General features: G+C 32.4%; 1 pseudogene; it reads right to left on the bottom strand.

Annotated features, from left to right (window-relative positions):
* Positions 1–10,974: 10,974 nt before the first annotated feature.
* Positions 10,975–11,993, bottom strand: LOC122751822 (annotated as a pseudogene).

An 11,993-nucleotide genomic window follows, 5' to 3' on the forward strand; every position in this document is an offset into this window, starting at 1 on the left:
AATTAAGGATTAAACTCGAGTGGTCTAAATAGGATTTTCTTATAAACACTTAACTGAATGCCCACATATTTTATGAAATAGTATATGGACATGAAGTTTTGGAGTTCCTTCTTTTGGTGCATGTTAAACTTTGGAAATAGCTTTTTAAAATGTAAATCTGGTAAGGACATAAATTAAGATATTATTTTGTGTGAAATTATCTTTTATCTGAAGGTTTGCCTGATCATAATTAGGGAATAACTCTAAAGTTTAAAACTCAATATGGTATGAAATTTAGAAAAGAGAATGTTATAGATACAGAATGTTTAGTTTATCTCCTGTACTATTTAAGTAAAAAATATTTTGTTTCCAGATTCCCAGTTCTTGTTCTTCAGGGGAAGTGACTCTTTGGTAGTGTAATTAATTATCTTTTTCAGACTTTGCACTTTTTTGTTCTGTGAGATTCTTTTCAGCATCCTCCCATAAATCCTTCATGTAGAGTCCACTCAATGTTCCTTTCTCTGGGATCTTTAAATTTGGGCACTACAGTAGCATTAGTACTGGCTTACTTTCACTACATGACTGGCCCCTGTGCTTTTCTGATCATACATCTGAATAGTTGTTTTTCTTCTGTAGCTTACTTTTATACCCACCATATAACAAGGACTTATTGAATATGTTCTATGTTTAATGCACTTTTCTGAGCACTTAAGAATACAAAGATAAAATAAACAATTCCTGCCCTCCAAGAGCTCACAATACATACATAAGTAGGTAAGCACAAGAAAATCTGAGTGGGGAGAAAGCACTAATAACAAGGGAGGTTTCTCACAGGAGATGATCCCTGAGCATGGAGCCTAGAAGGAAGCTTAAAGATTTTTACAGGTGGAGTCAGAGGACAGAGCATCTGTTGTTCACAGCATTCAGTCTGTCCAAAGTCACAGAGGCAGGAAGATAGATTAGTTTGAATGGATGGGGCATAGACTATGTGGAAGGGGAATTGTATGAAGTAAGCAAGATAGGCCAGAGTTGGATTCAGAATGTTTTTAAATGTCAAGTTAGAGTTTATATTTTATCCTAGAAGCAACAGGAAATCTGGAAGATTCTGGAACAGCGAAGACCATCATGAAGCTTCAGGAAGATTATTTGAGCTGCTGTAAGGAAGTAGAATTAGAAAAGGAGAGTCTGGAAAGAGAAAAACTTATTTGGAGACCATTTGGGTCTCCCTGTTACCCTTTGGGTCATCCAAAATATTGAGTATTTGTGGTATTGTATGATTGGCAACCATGCAGGTACTTGGTAGTCTGCTAAAATTATTTCTGAGCTTTTTGATCTCCTTGTCATGGCAAACTTTTATAGGAATCAGAGACATTACACATTGATACCTTTCCCTTCTTTATTTTAAGTTTCTTGGTATCTATTAGTAACTTGCAGCAGTAATTACATGCTTTATCCTTCTAAGTTGGTGTTGATTTTTATCTTTGATCTAACAAAACAATCTGACTGCATAGATTGCTGATTCAGAAATTACTCCCACAGTGCTAACTTGTCATCCTGTTAAAAGAGTTTTTGAATGTTTGTGTGATAATTTTCAGTGGTCATCATTTAGCACCTTCTAACTACATTGTCTTTCTGAAGTGTCCATGATTTACAGAAGTATGAGCATGAGCCTTCTGTATAGTTCCTCAACATTTGGTCTTCTCATATTTTAACCTAAACTGTATTTTCCCATACTTCCAACCGACACCCCCCCCCCCCAGCATCCTCTACTATTAATTAGTTCCTGAGTATTAACATGTTAATGTAGTTTGCAGGCTCTTACTGAGATCTTTGCAGAATTTATCTACTTTCCTCATCCTCTGCAACAGATGTTCATGAATAAATTGAGTTATCTTCATGACTTTTTTGCTGTTACTTATGAGTACAGACAGGTATGATGACCAAATGTTTGATGCTTTGTTGTTAATTGCCATTGGGTGCACAATAAAATAAACTTTACCAGATCTTTTAATTGTCTCTCCAAGAAAAAAGACTGTGTTCCACCGTCCCATTCCTTGTATCTTCTAGTCTTATTCATAGTAAAAAGTTTTGGGGGGCAGCTAGGTGGCACAGTGGATAAAGCACTGGCCCTGGATTCAGGAGGACCTGAGTTCAAATCTGGCCTCAGATACTTGACACTTACTAGCTGTGTGACCCCGGGCAAGTCACTTTAACTCTCATTGCCCTGCCAAAAAAAAAAAAAATGTTAAAAATAAATAAATAAAAAATGAAAAGATCTGTTAACATGGTTCATTTTCTTTGATAGAGTGTTGACTCATTGGTCATTGAGTTAGGATCTCACATTTAGTGTCTAAAAATGTCTTGATTCATAGCATCCACTGCTATCTTTTCTGGTACTCTATTACCATTACTGGAGAAATATAAGGGACCAAGTCCCATTTTTTACTTTGCATTATTTCGTGGGTTGCCATGGCATTTATATCTAGTGGCTAGCTTGCTGTTCATAAGCCACTCTGTATTTACCGGTATCTTGGTCTCTAGTGGTATACAAATTCAGTTATCAGAATCATACTTTCCTGTATAGTAGAACTCCATAGCTTGTGTATTTAGGCTGTAATCTCTTTGAGGGCAGGAACTGTATAATTTTTTTGTCTTTGTATTCTAGCATATAGCCCAGTGTCTTGTAGAGGAGAATCTTCAATGGATCTTAAGAAATACACGGAAGACACTTTGTTAGGGGACACAATAAATGTTTGTTGATTCAATTGTAAAACCAGGGGTCCTTCCACACTATGGTGAAGCATTGGAAATATACTTTTGTGGAAGCAGGCCGCCATACTTTGATTCAAGCATCCACTAAAAGCATCCAGCTCCTTGTTCTGGTTCTATACAAGATCTATAAATATGGATTTGTCTTTTATTAGAAATATGCTACTGGGGGTGGCTAGGTGGCACAGTGGATAAAGCACCGGCCCTGGATTCAGGAGGACCTGAGTTCAAATCTGGCCTCAGACACTTAACACTTACTAGCTGTGTGACCCTGGGCAAGTCACTTAACCCCAATTGCCTCACAAAAAAAAAAAGAAAGAAAAAGAAATATGTTACTTATATACTACTTATCTGGCAAATTTGAAATGATATAAAAATGTGTAAAATATCCTAAGAGTAGGAAAATTTCCCATTCCAGCCATCTTAAACAGATTACCAGTTGCTTGGCTTTTCAAAAAAAAAAAAGTTTTTTTTTCAGAAGCATGGATTTACTTAAGGAATTAGAAAATTTTAAGGCCAAAGCTTTTCTCTGACCTTGATTTAGAATAGCCATCCTAAGAACATTTACATTCGTTTTTCTGGTGAAATCACAAATTAAATGGACTCAATATTTCAGTTTTAGGATTTATCTGAAGCACTGTGAGTTGAGTTAGGAGAATATATTTCTGAATAAATCAGAAATAAGTGTGTACTGGATCAGTTAAAAAATAGTAGCATTTTCATTTTAAGACATAAAATGATAAATTTTTATCACATAATCACATAGTGAAGTTAAAATCTTTTAAGGATTTTGTTATTATTCTAAGCAAGGGAACACAAAGAAAATAGTATTATTTTAGATACTTAGGTTTAAGCCCACCATATTGTGTCTTTCAATTTTCAGTGTGTATTGTTAAATTTGAACTTGAAAAAAATTTTTTGCACTGAAAGATTTAAACATTTATGTTTCAATTTCCACAGCTTTCTGTTTTCTGTTCATGACATCTTTTTAATTTGCATATGCATGTGTATTGCATGTATTTATCTGAATACTGTTTAAGTAACTAGTTTCTAAATCTTTCCTGCATGTTCCAAAGTCAACTCTACCAGATTATGGGGGAGAATGTAGCACATATAAATTAAGAAGTAATCCCCAAAATACTAATTTAAACATGAGTTTCACTACTTTTTTTCCATTAGACCTTCCTTTGCCAGAGACGCTGACAAATAAGTTCTTTTTTATCTCTATTTATCCTCTCCAGTGCCTACCAAAAAGAAGTAAGTCACAAGTGGAAAAATTAAAGAGAGAGCTAGTACAAAAGGATAGTTGGGAATTTATTTGGTTTGTCATTTGGTGTATCACCAATTTCCTATGGTCACCTCAAAAAAAATTAATGGTCAAGGAAAATTCTTATTTGAGCTTTGATATTAGACATTTATCTTGATAATAGTGTGACTGAAGCCCCATTTTGGCTTTATTTCTCATAAATTTCTTTTTTTTTGCTACAAATGAATGTGTCTGTGTGTGTGCTTTTTGTGTGTATATACATATATAAGTGCATGTGTGTATATATATATATGTATACACACATATATATATAAAATTATCTATCTGTATCTTCAATTCACTCTTATGCATTAGCTAACTTGTCCTATAATTTCACTAATTTATCTTAGAAAACTACTGTTTTGTTTATGAACTGTCATCATTTTATACAGATTCTGCCATTTATGCATGCCAAATGCAAAAAGTTAAGTATGTGTCATACTTTTTAAGCAAAGGAGTTATACTGTATATACTTAATGAACTACTAGCTCCTTTTATGAGTTGTATCATTTAAATTTCACAGTCCCTTATATTATTCTATTAGCATAATCTAATGGCATTTGTTGTGTTGTGTAGATATTATGTAGGGCTAAAGTCAACATTTTATTGTTTTATATAGGATATATAACAGTTGTTTACAGTTTTTCACATAATACAGAATAGGGAAATCAGTAATTAAAAAAAAATCAGACAGCTATCTGAAGAGAGCAGAAGCATCAGACACTACCATTACCTTAGAGAAACTAGTTATTATAAATGAGTATTATAATAGACTATAAAGTTCCTTGATAGTCTAAAGCAAGAAGTGAAATGTTATGTAATTTTCATTTTCTAACCAAAAAACATCTACATTTAGCTGCATAGAAAATCAGTTGGAAAAAGACAGTGTTTCTACTTTGCTTATTTACTTTATTTTTTAAAGTATTTTATTATTTTCCAGTTATATGTAAGGATAGTTTTCAACATTTGTTTTCATAGGATTTTTAGTTCCAAATTTTTCTTCTACCCTCCCTTCCCTCTCCCTTCCCCAAGACAGAAAGCAATCTGATATAGGTTATATATGTACAATCACATTGAACATATTTCTGCATTAATCATCTTGTGAATGAAGAATCAGAGCACAAGGGGAAAACATCAAAAAAAAAAAAAGGAAACAAAAAAACAGCCCAAAAGTAGAAACAATATGGTTCAATCTGCATTCATAATCCACAGTTCTTTCTTTTCTGGATGTTGAGAACACTCTTTATCACAAGTTCTTTGAAATTGTCTTGGATTGTTGCACTACTGAGGGGAGCCAAGTCTATCGCCATTGTTCATCACCCAGTGTTGCTGTTACTGTGTACAGTGTTCTCCTGGTTCTGCTCTTCTCAGTCAGCATCAGTACATGTAAGTCCTTTCCAGGTTTCTCTGAACTCCTCCAGCTCATCGTTTCTTACAGCACAGTAGCATTCTATTACATTCATATACCACAACTTGTTTAGCCATTCCCCAATTGATGGGCATTCCCTCGATTTCCAGTTCCTTGCCACTACAAAGAGAGCTGCTATAAATATGTCTGTACATGTGGGTCCTTTTCCCTCTTCTGTAATATCTTTGGGATACAGACCTAGCAGTGATACCACTGGGTCAAAGGGTATGAACAGTCCCATAGCACTTTGGGCATAGTTCCCAATTGCTCTCCAGAATAGTTGGACCAGTTCACAGCTCCACCAACAATGCATTAGTGTTCCAGTTTTTCCACAGCTTCTCCAACATTTATTATTTTCCTTTTTTCATATTAGCCAATCTGATAGGTGTGAGGTGGTACCTCAGAGTTGTTTTAATTTGCATTTCTCTAATCAATAGTGATTTAAAGCATTTTTTCATATGGCAATAGATAGCTTTGATTTCTTCATCTGAACCCTGTCTGTTCATATCCTTTAACCATTTCTCAATTGGGGAATGACATATTCTTATAAATTTGATTTAATTTCTGATATATTTTAGAAATGAGGCCTTTGTCAGAAATACTGGCTGTAAAATTGTTTTTTAGTTTTCTGCCTACCTTCTAATTTTGGCTGCATTAATTCTGTTTGTACAAAACCTTTTTAATTTAATATAATCAAAGTCTTCCATCTTACATTTCATAATATTCTCTATCTCTTGTTTGGACAGAAATTGTTTTCCTCTCCATAGGTCTTGGAGGTAAATTATTCCTTCCTTTCCTAATTTATTTATGGTCTCACCCTTTATGTCTAATTCTTGAACCTTTTTTTTTTTTTTTTTACTGAGGCAATTGGGGTTAAGTGTCTGAGGCTGGATTTGAACTCAGGTACTCCTGACTCCAGGACCAGTGCTCTATCCACTGTGCCACCTAGCTGCCCCTCTTGAACCCATTTTGACCTTATTTTAGTATAAGGTGTAACATGTTGGTATATTCCTAGTTTCTGCCATACTATCTTCCAGTTTTCACAGCAGTTTTTGTCAGATACTGAGTTCCTATCCCAGAAGCTGGAGTCTTTGGGTTTATCAAACAGTAGATAACTATAGTCATTTACTACTGTGTCTCCTGTGCTTAACCTATTCCATTGATCCACCACTCTATTTCTTAGCCAGTACCAAATAGTTTTGATGACTGCCACTTTATAGTATAGCTTCAAATTTGGTATGGCTAGCCCACCTTCCTGTGCATTTTTTTCATTAGTTTCCTTGATATTCTTGACCTTTTTGTTCTTCCAGATGAATTTTGTTATTATTTTTTCTAACTCTATAAAAAGACAACTATCTGAAGAGAGCAGAGGCATCAGACACTACCAAGTACCTTAGAGAAATTGGTTATTGTAAATGAGTATTATAATAAAATTCCTTGATAGTCTAAAGCAAGAAGTGAAATGCTATGTAATTTTCATTTTCTTTTCTTTTCTTTTTTTTTTTTTTTTGGTGAGCCAATTGGGGTTAAGTGACTTGCCCAGGGTCACACAGCTAGTAAGTGTGTAAAGTGTCTGAGGCCAGATTTGAACTCAGGTCCTCCTTTTTCCAGGGCCAGTGCTCTATCCACTGTGCCACCTAGCTGCCCTAATTTTCATTTTCTAACCAAAAAAAGCATCTCCATTTTGCTACATAGAAATTCAGTTGGAAAAAGACAGTGTTTCCACTTTGCTTATTTACCTTTTTTTTTTTTAAAGGAACACAAATTTGAAATTGGCTCCTTGTGAATACAGATTTTTTTTCTTCTTTTCATTTCTTTCCCCAGTGATTGGCACATTAAATGGCTTAATAAATACTTGTAGATTCATTGATCTTTAAATGCCTAAAGACAACAAGTTTTAGAGCAAATTGTAATTTATCTTTCAATTAATGGTAATTATACATTAAATTACACCATATTTATTTATACATTAATTCTATTATATGTTAAATGTATTTATGATGCATTATAAATTATTCATTTTAGATTCAAAAGACCAGTCAAAGGAGAATTTAAAGTTAACCAAATTAATTCAGCCTAACTAATGTTTCTTTATTAATATAGCTTTATCATGGCAGAATAATGACTTTTGGATAAATAGGATTTTACTTGATAATATTGTAATATATTCATTTTGTGTGAATGTGGTAAACATCTCTAAGCAGTTCATTTGAATTGAATAAAAGGAGTCACTTTTTTTAGAAAAAGAATAATTTATTATGAAGAACAAAATAAGACATGTTCTTCTTTTATCTCAAATGAGCCTGAAATTCTCTGGTAGTGTGGTACTATTTCTCCCAAAGTATGAGGCAGTATTAGAGAGTAACTTGGGAGTAGTTGGGAGAATTGATAGTTACTTATCTCTTTAGCTGTGAATTCACTAAAAATAGCAAGTTTTAATGTTATGCCAATTGTTTTAAAGAAATAAAGCTAGACCACTGTACAGGGTTTAAGAGAATATAATGTAATTTATGCCATATTAATAGGCTGATTTGCTAGAATGTAAATTGACTTTTGAAATAAAATAATTCAGGTTTGTTTTATTTATTTATTTGTTTGTTTATTTGTTTATTTATTTATTTTGATGCTGTTATGAAACCCAAGCCAAACTTAACACCAGGTATAGAGTCAGTGGTTGAAACTTTTGTTTTGTTTTGTAGGAATACCTAAGAAAATGTGTTGAATTTTCCTCTAAGCCCTTCCAACTTCAAACCTAGGGTTTCCTGGGTAAAGAATGTTATTTGAAAATAGACATCAATGTAGTAAATTTGGATTAATTATGTCTTGGTTTCTTTTCTTTTTATATAGATTTCTTTGGAAGGCCTCTGCAACCATTTCATCATGGCCGGAGCAGTGAAAGTGATGATAATTACATGCCATAATTAATTCTCACATGGTGTTTTAGTGAAAATTGAAAATTCCTACTGACTAATTTAACTTGAGGGCAATATATTTTTGCAAAGCAGAAAATATTCTGAAGTTTATAACCTTTTGAAATGATATTTTTAGGTTTGCTGAGATTTCTTCCAGAGATCTGATTATATCCAAAGGACCTAAATTCATCAAATTTTCTACTTTTTGGTTAAGTTGATATCTATAGTTGTTGTTCATTTTTGAAAGAGGCTAGGAAAAATACGATACGCTTAAAGCTTTTGGAACCAAATTAGTATAAAATGTTGACCATTTCGTTTACACTGAACATTTAAGGGAATAGACCTGAAGAAAAACAACTTCAGTGCTTTTTGCATTTGGACTTGGAACACTTTAATATTTTGTTTCATAATAATAAGTATTTCTATTGTTTACTTTTTAAAATATTTTTGTAAGATGAATGTGGACACAATTCATCAACTTTTCTACTTTTTAGTTGTTATTATTTATAGTAGTTCAATATTGAAAGTGACTAGGAAAAATAGTATAGGCTTAAAGCTTTTGGAACCGAATTAGCATAAAATGTTGACCATTTAGTTTACAATTTATTGTAAATTTATTATTTACATTTTAAAATGTTTTTGTAAGATGAATGTGGACCCAATTCATCAACTTTTCTACTTTTTAGTTGTTATTATTTATAGTAGTTCAATATTGAAAGTGGCTAGGAAAAATAGTATAGGCTTAAAGCTTTTGGAACCAAATTAGCATAAAATGTTGACCATTTTCTTTACACTGAACATTTAAGGAAATAGACCTGAAAAAAAAACAACTTCAATGCTTTTTGCATTTGGACTTGGAATACTTTAATATTTTGTTTCATAATAATAAGTATTTCTATTGCTTACATTTTAAAATATTTTTGTAAGATGAATGTGGACCCAATTCATTAACTTTTTGACTTTTTAGATAAGCTATTTATAATTGTTGTTCATTATTGAAAGAGGCTAGGAAAAATAGGATAGGCTTAAAGCTTTTGGAACCAAATTAGCATAAAATGTTGACCATTTAGTTTACAACTTATTGTAAATTTATTATTTACATTTTAAAATGTTTTTGTAAGATGAATGTGGACCCAATTCATCAACTTTTCTACTTTTTAGTTGTTATTTATAGTTTTTGTTCATTATTGAAAGAGGCTAGGAAAAATAGGATACACTTAAAGCTTTTGGAACCAAATTAGTATAAAATGTTGACCATTTTGTTTTGTTTACATTTTAAAATATTTTTGTAAGATGAACGTGGACCCAATTCATTAACTTTTTGACTTTTTAGATAAGCTATTATTTATAGTTGTTGTTCATTATTGAAAGAGGCTAGGAAAAATAGGATAGGCTTAAAAGCTTTTGGAACCAAATTAGCATAAAATGTTGACCATTTAGTTTACAATTTATTGTAAATTTATTGTTTACATTTTAAAATGTTTTTGTAAGATGAATGTGGACCCAATTCATCAACTTTTCTACTTTTTAGTTGTTATTATTTATAATTGTTCATTATTGAAAGAGGCTAGGAAAAATAGGATAGGTTTAAAGCTTTTGGAACCAAATTAGTATAAAATGTTGACCATTTCGTTTACACTGAACATTTAAGGGAATAGACCTGAAGAAAAACAACTTCAGTGCTTTTTGCATTTGGACTTAAACACTTTAATATTTTGTTTCATAATAATAAGTATTTCTATTGTTTACATTTTAAAATATTTTTGTAAGATGAATGTGGACACAATTCATTAACTTTTCTACTTTTTAGTTATTATTTATAGTTGTTCAATATTGAAAGTGGCTAGGAAAAATAGTATAGGCTTAAAGCTTTTGGAACCAAATTAGCATAAAATGTTGACCATTTAGTTTACAATGAACATTTAAGGAAACAGACCTGAAGAAAAACAACTTCAATGCTTTTTGCATTTGGACTTGAACACTTTAATATTTTGTTTAATAATAATAAGTATTTCTGTTGTTTACATTTTAAAATATTTTTGTAAGATGAATATGTACCCAATTCATTAACTTTTTGACTTTTTAGCTAAGCTATTATTTATAGTCGTTGTTCATTATTGAAAGAGGCTAGGAAAAATAGTATAGGCTTAAAGCTTTTGGAACCGAATTAGCATAAAATGTTGACCATTTTGTTAACATTGAACATTTAAGGAAATAGACCTGAAGAAAAACAACTTCAGTGCTTTTTTCATTTGGACTTGGAATACTTTAATATTTTGTTTCATAATAATAAATATTTCTATTGTTTACATTTTAAAATATTTTGTAAGATGAATATGGACCAGATTTATCAACTTTTCTACTTTTTAGCTAAGTTATGATTTATAGTTGTTCTTCATTATTTAAAGAGACTAAGAAAAATAGGATGGCCTTAAAACTTTTAGAACCAAATTGGTATAAAATGTTGACCATTTAGTTTACAATAAACATTTATGGAAATAGACCTGAAGTTTTTTTTGGTTTTGACAAAAAGTATATTTATTTTGATATGTGAGTAAGTGTTGACTCATCAGGATACTGCCTTCGTCATCTTTTCCAACTCAATCAACAGCTTGTTGCACTGTGCCTTTCTCAGAAACATAGATACCATCCAAAAATTTTCTGATATCCTTGGTTTTTACTGTGGTGGCCTGTTGGATCAGGGCTGCTAAGTTTGATACAAGTTCAATATCATTTCCTTCAAGAATTAACTCATCTTTTTGGGCTTGAGAAACAACCCAAGCTACACCTTGAGAAACAACCCAAGCTACACCATGTGCACTCTTCCGATATATTTTTCACCCAAGAAATTTCTGATTTCAAGAAGTGAGCCATTCTCTTAAATAACATCACTAATGGGGAAACGAGCATACACCGACCGACCTCCTCTTGTAATAAAAACCAAGAGTAACACCTTTGATCATGTTTTGTACATGACTACAGATTGTGCCAACAAGTTGCAAGTTCTTTTCAGTTTCCCCACCATTTGTCCACCTGGAGCCTTTTTTTCCTTCTTTGCAAGGATACTGAGCTCAATATTGATATGGTTGAAATCCCTACAGAGGATTCCTCTGGGACCCTTCACGATTACTGTACGACCCTTAAGAGAGATGTCAACATTTTCTGGGATGTCAATAGGTTGCTTAGAATAGTCTTCATTCTGGTGGTGAAACGGCCAAAGTAACTTCAATCCTTTTTGCATTTGGACTTGGGACACTTTATTACTCTGTTTAATAATATTTAGTATTTCTGTTGTTTGTATTAAAATATTTTGGTAAGATAAATGTGGACCTGGTTCATCAATTTTTCTACTTTTTAGCTAAGTTATTTATACTTGTTCATTATTAAACGAGGTTAGTGTTATAGTGGAAATTGGTGGGGTTTTGGGGTAGGGGTTCTTGAGAATTCCTCTTTAAAGAATTACACCCTCTTGCACACAGATCCAATAAGAATAAAATAATAGTTTATTTAGGTGCTAGGGAAAGGAAACCAAGAGAGAAGTCCTTGGACTTCTATGGGGAGAAGGCATGTCACAGAGGTGTGGTCCTCTGAGATACCTTTTTCCTCAAGAAGGAGACAG

The sequence above is a fragment of the Dromiciops gliroides genome, chromosome 3 (genome assembly GCF_019393635.1).
Source record: "Dromiciops gliroides isolate mDroGli1 chromosome 3, mDroGli1.pri, whole genome shotgun sequence".
Classification (NCBI taxonomy): Eukaryota; Metazoa; Chordata; class Mammalia; order Microbiotheria; family Microbiotheriidae; genus Dromiciops; species Dromiciops gliroides.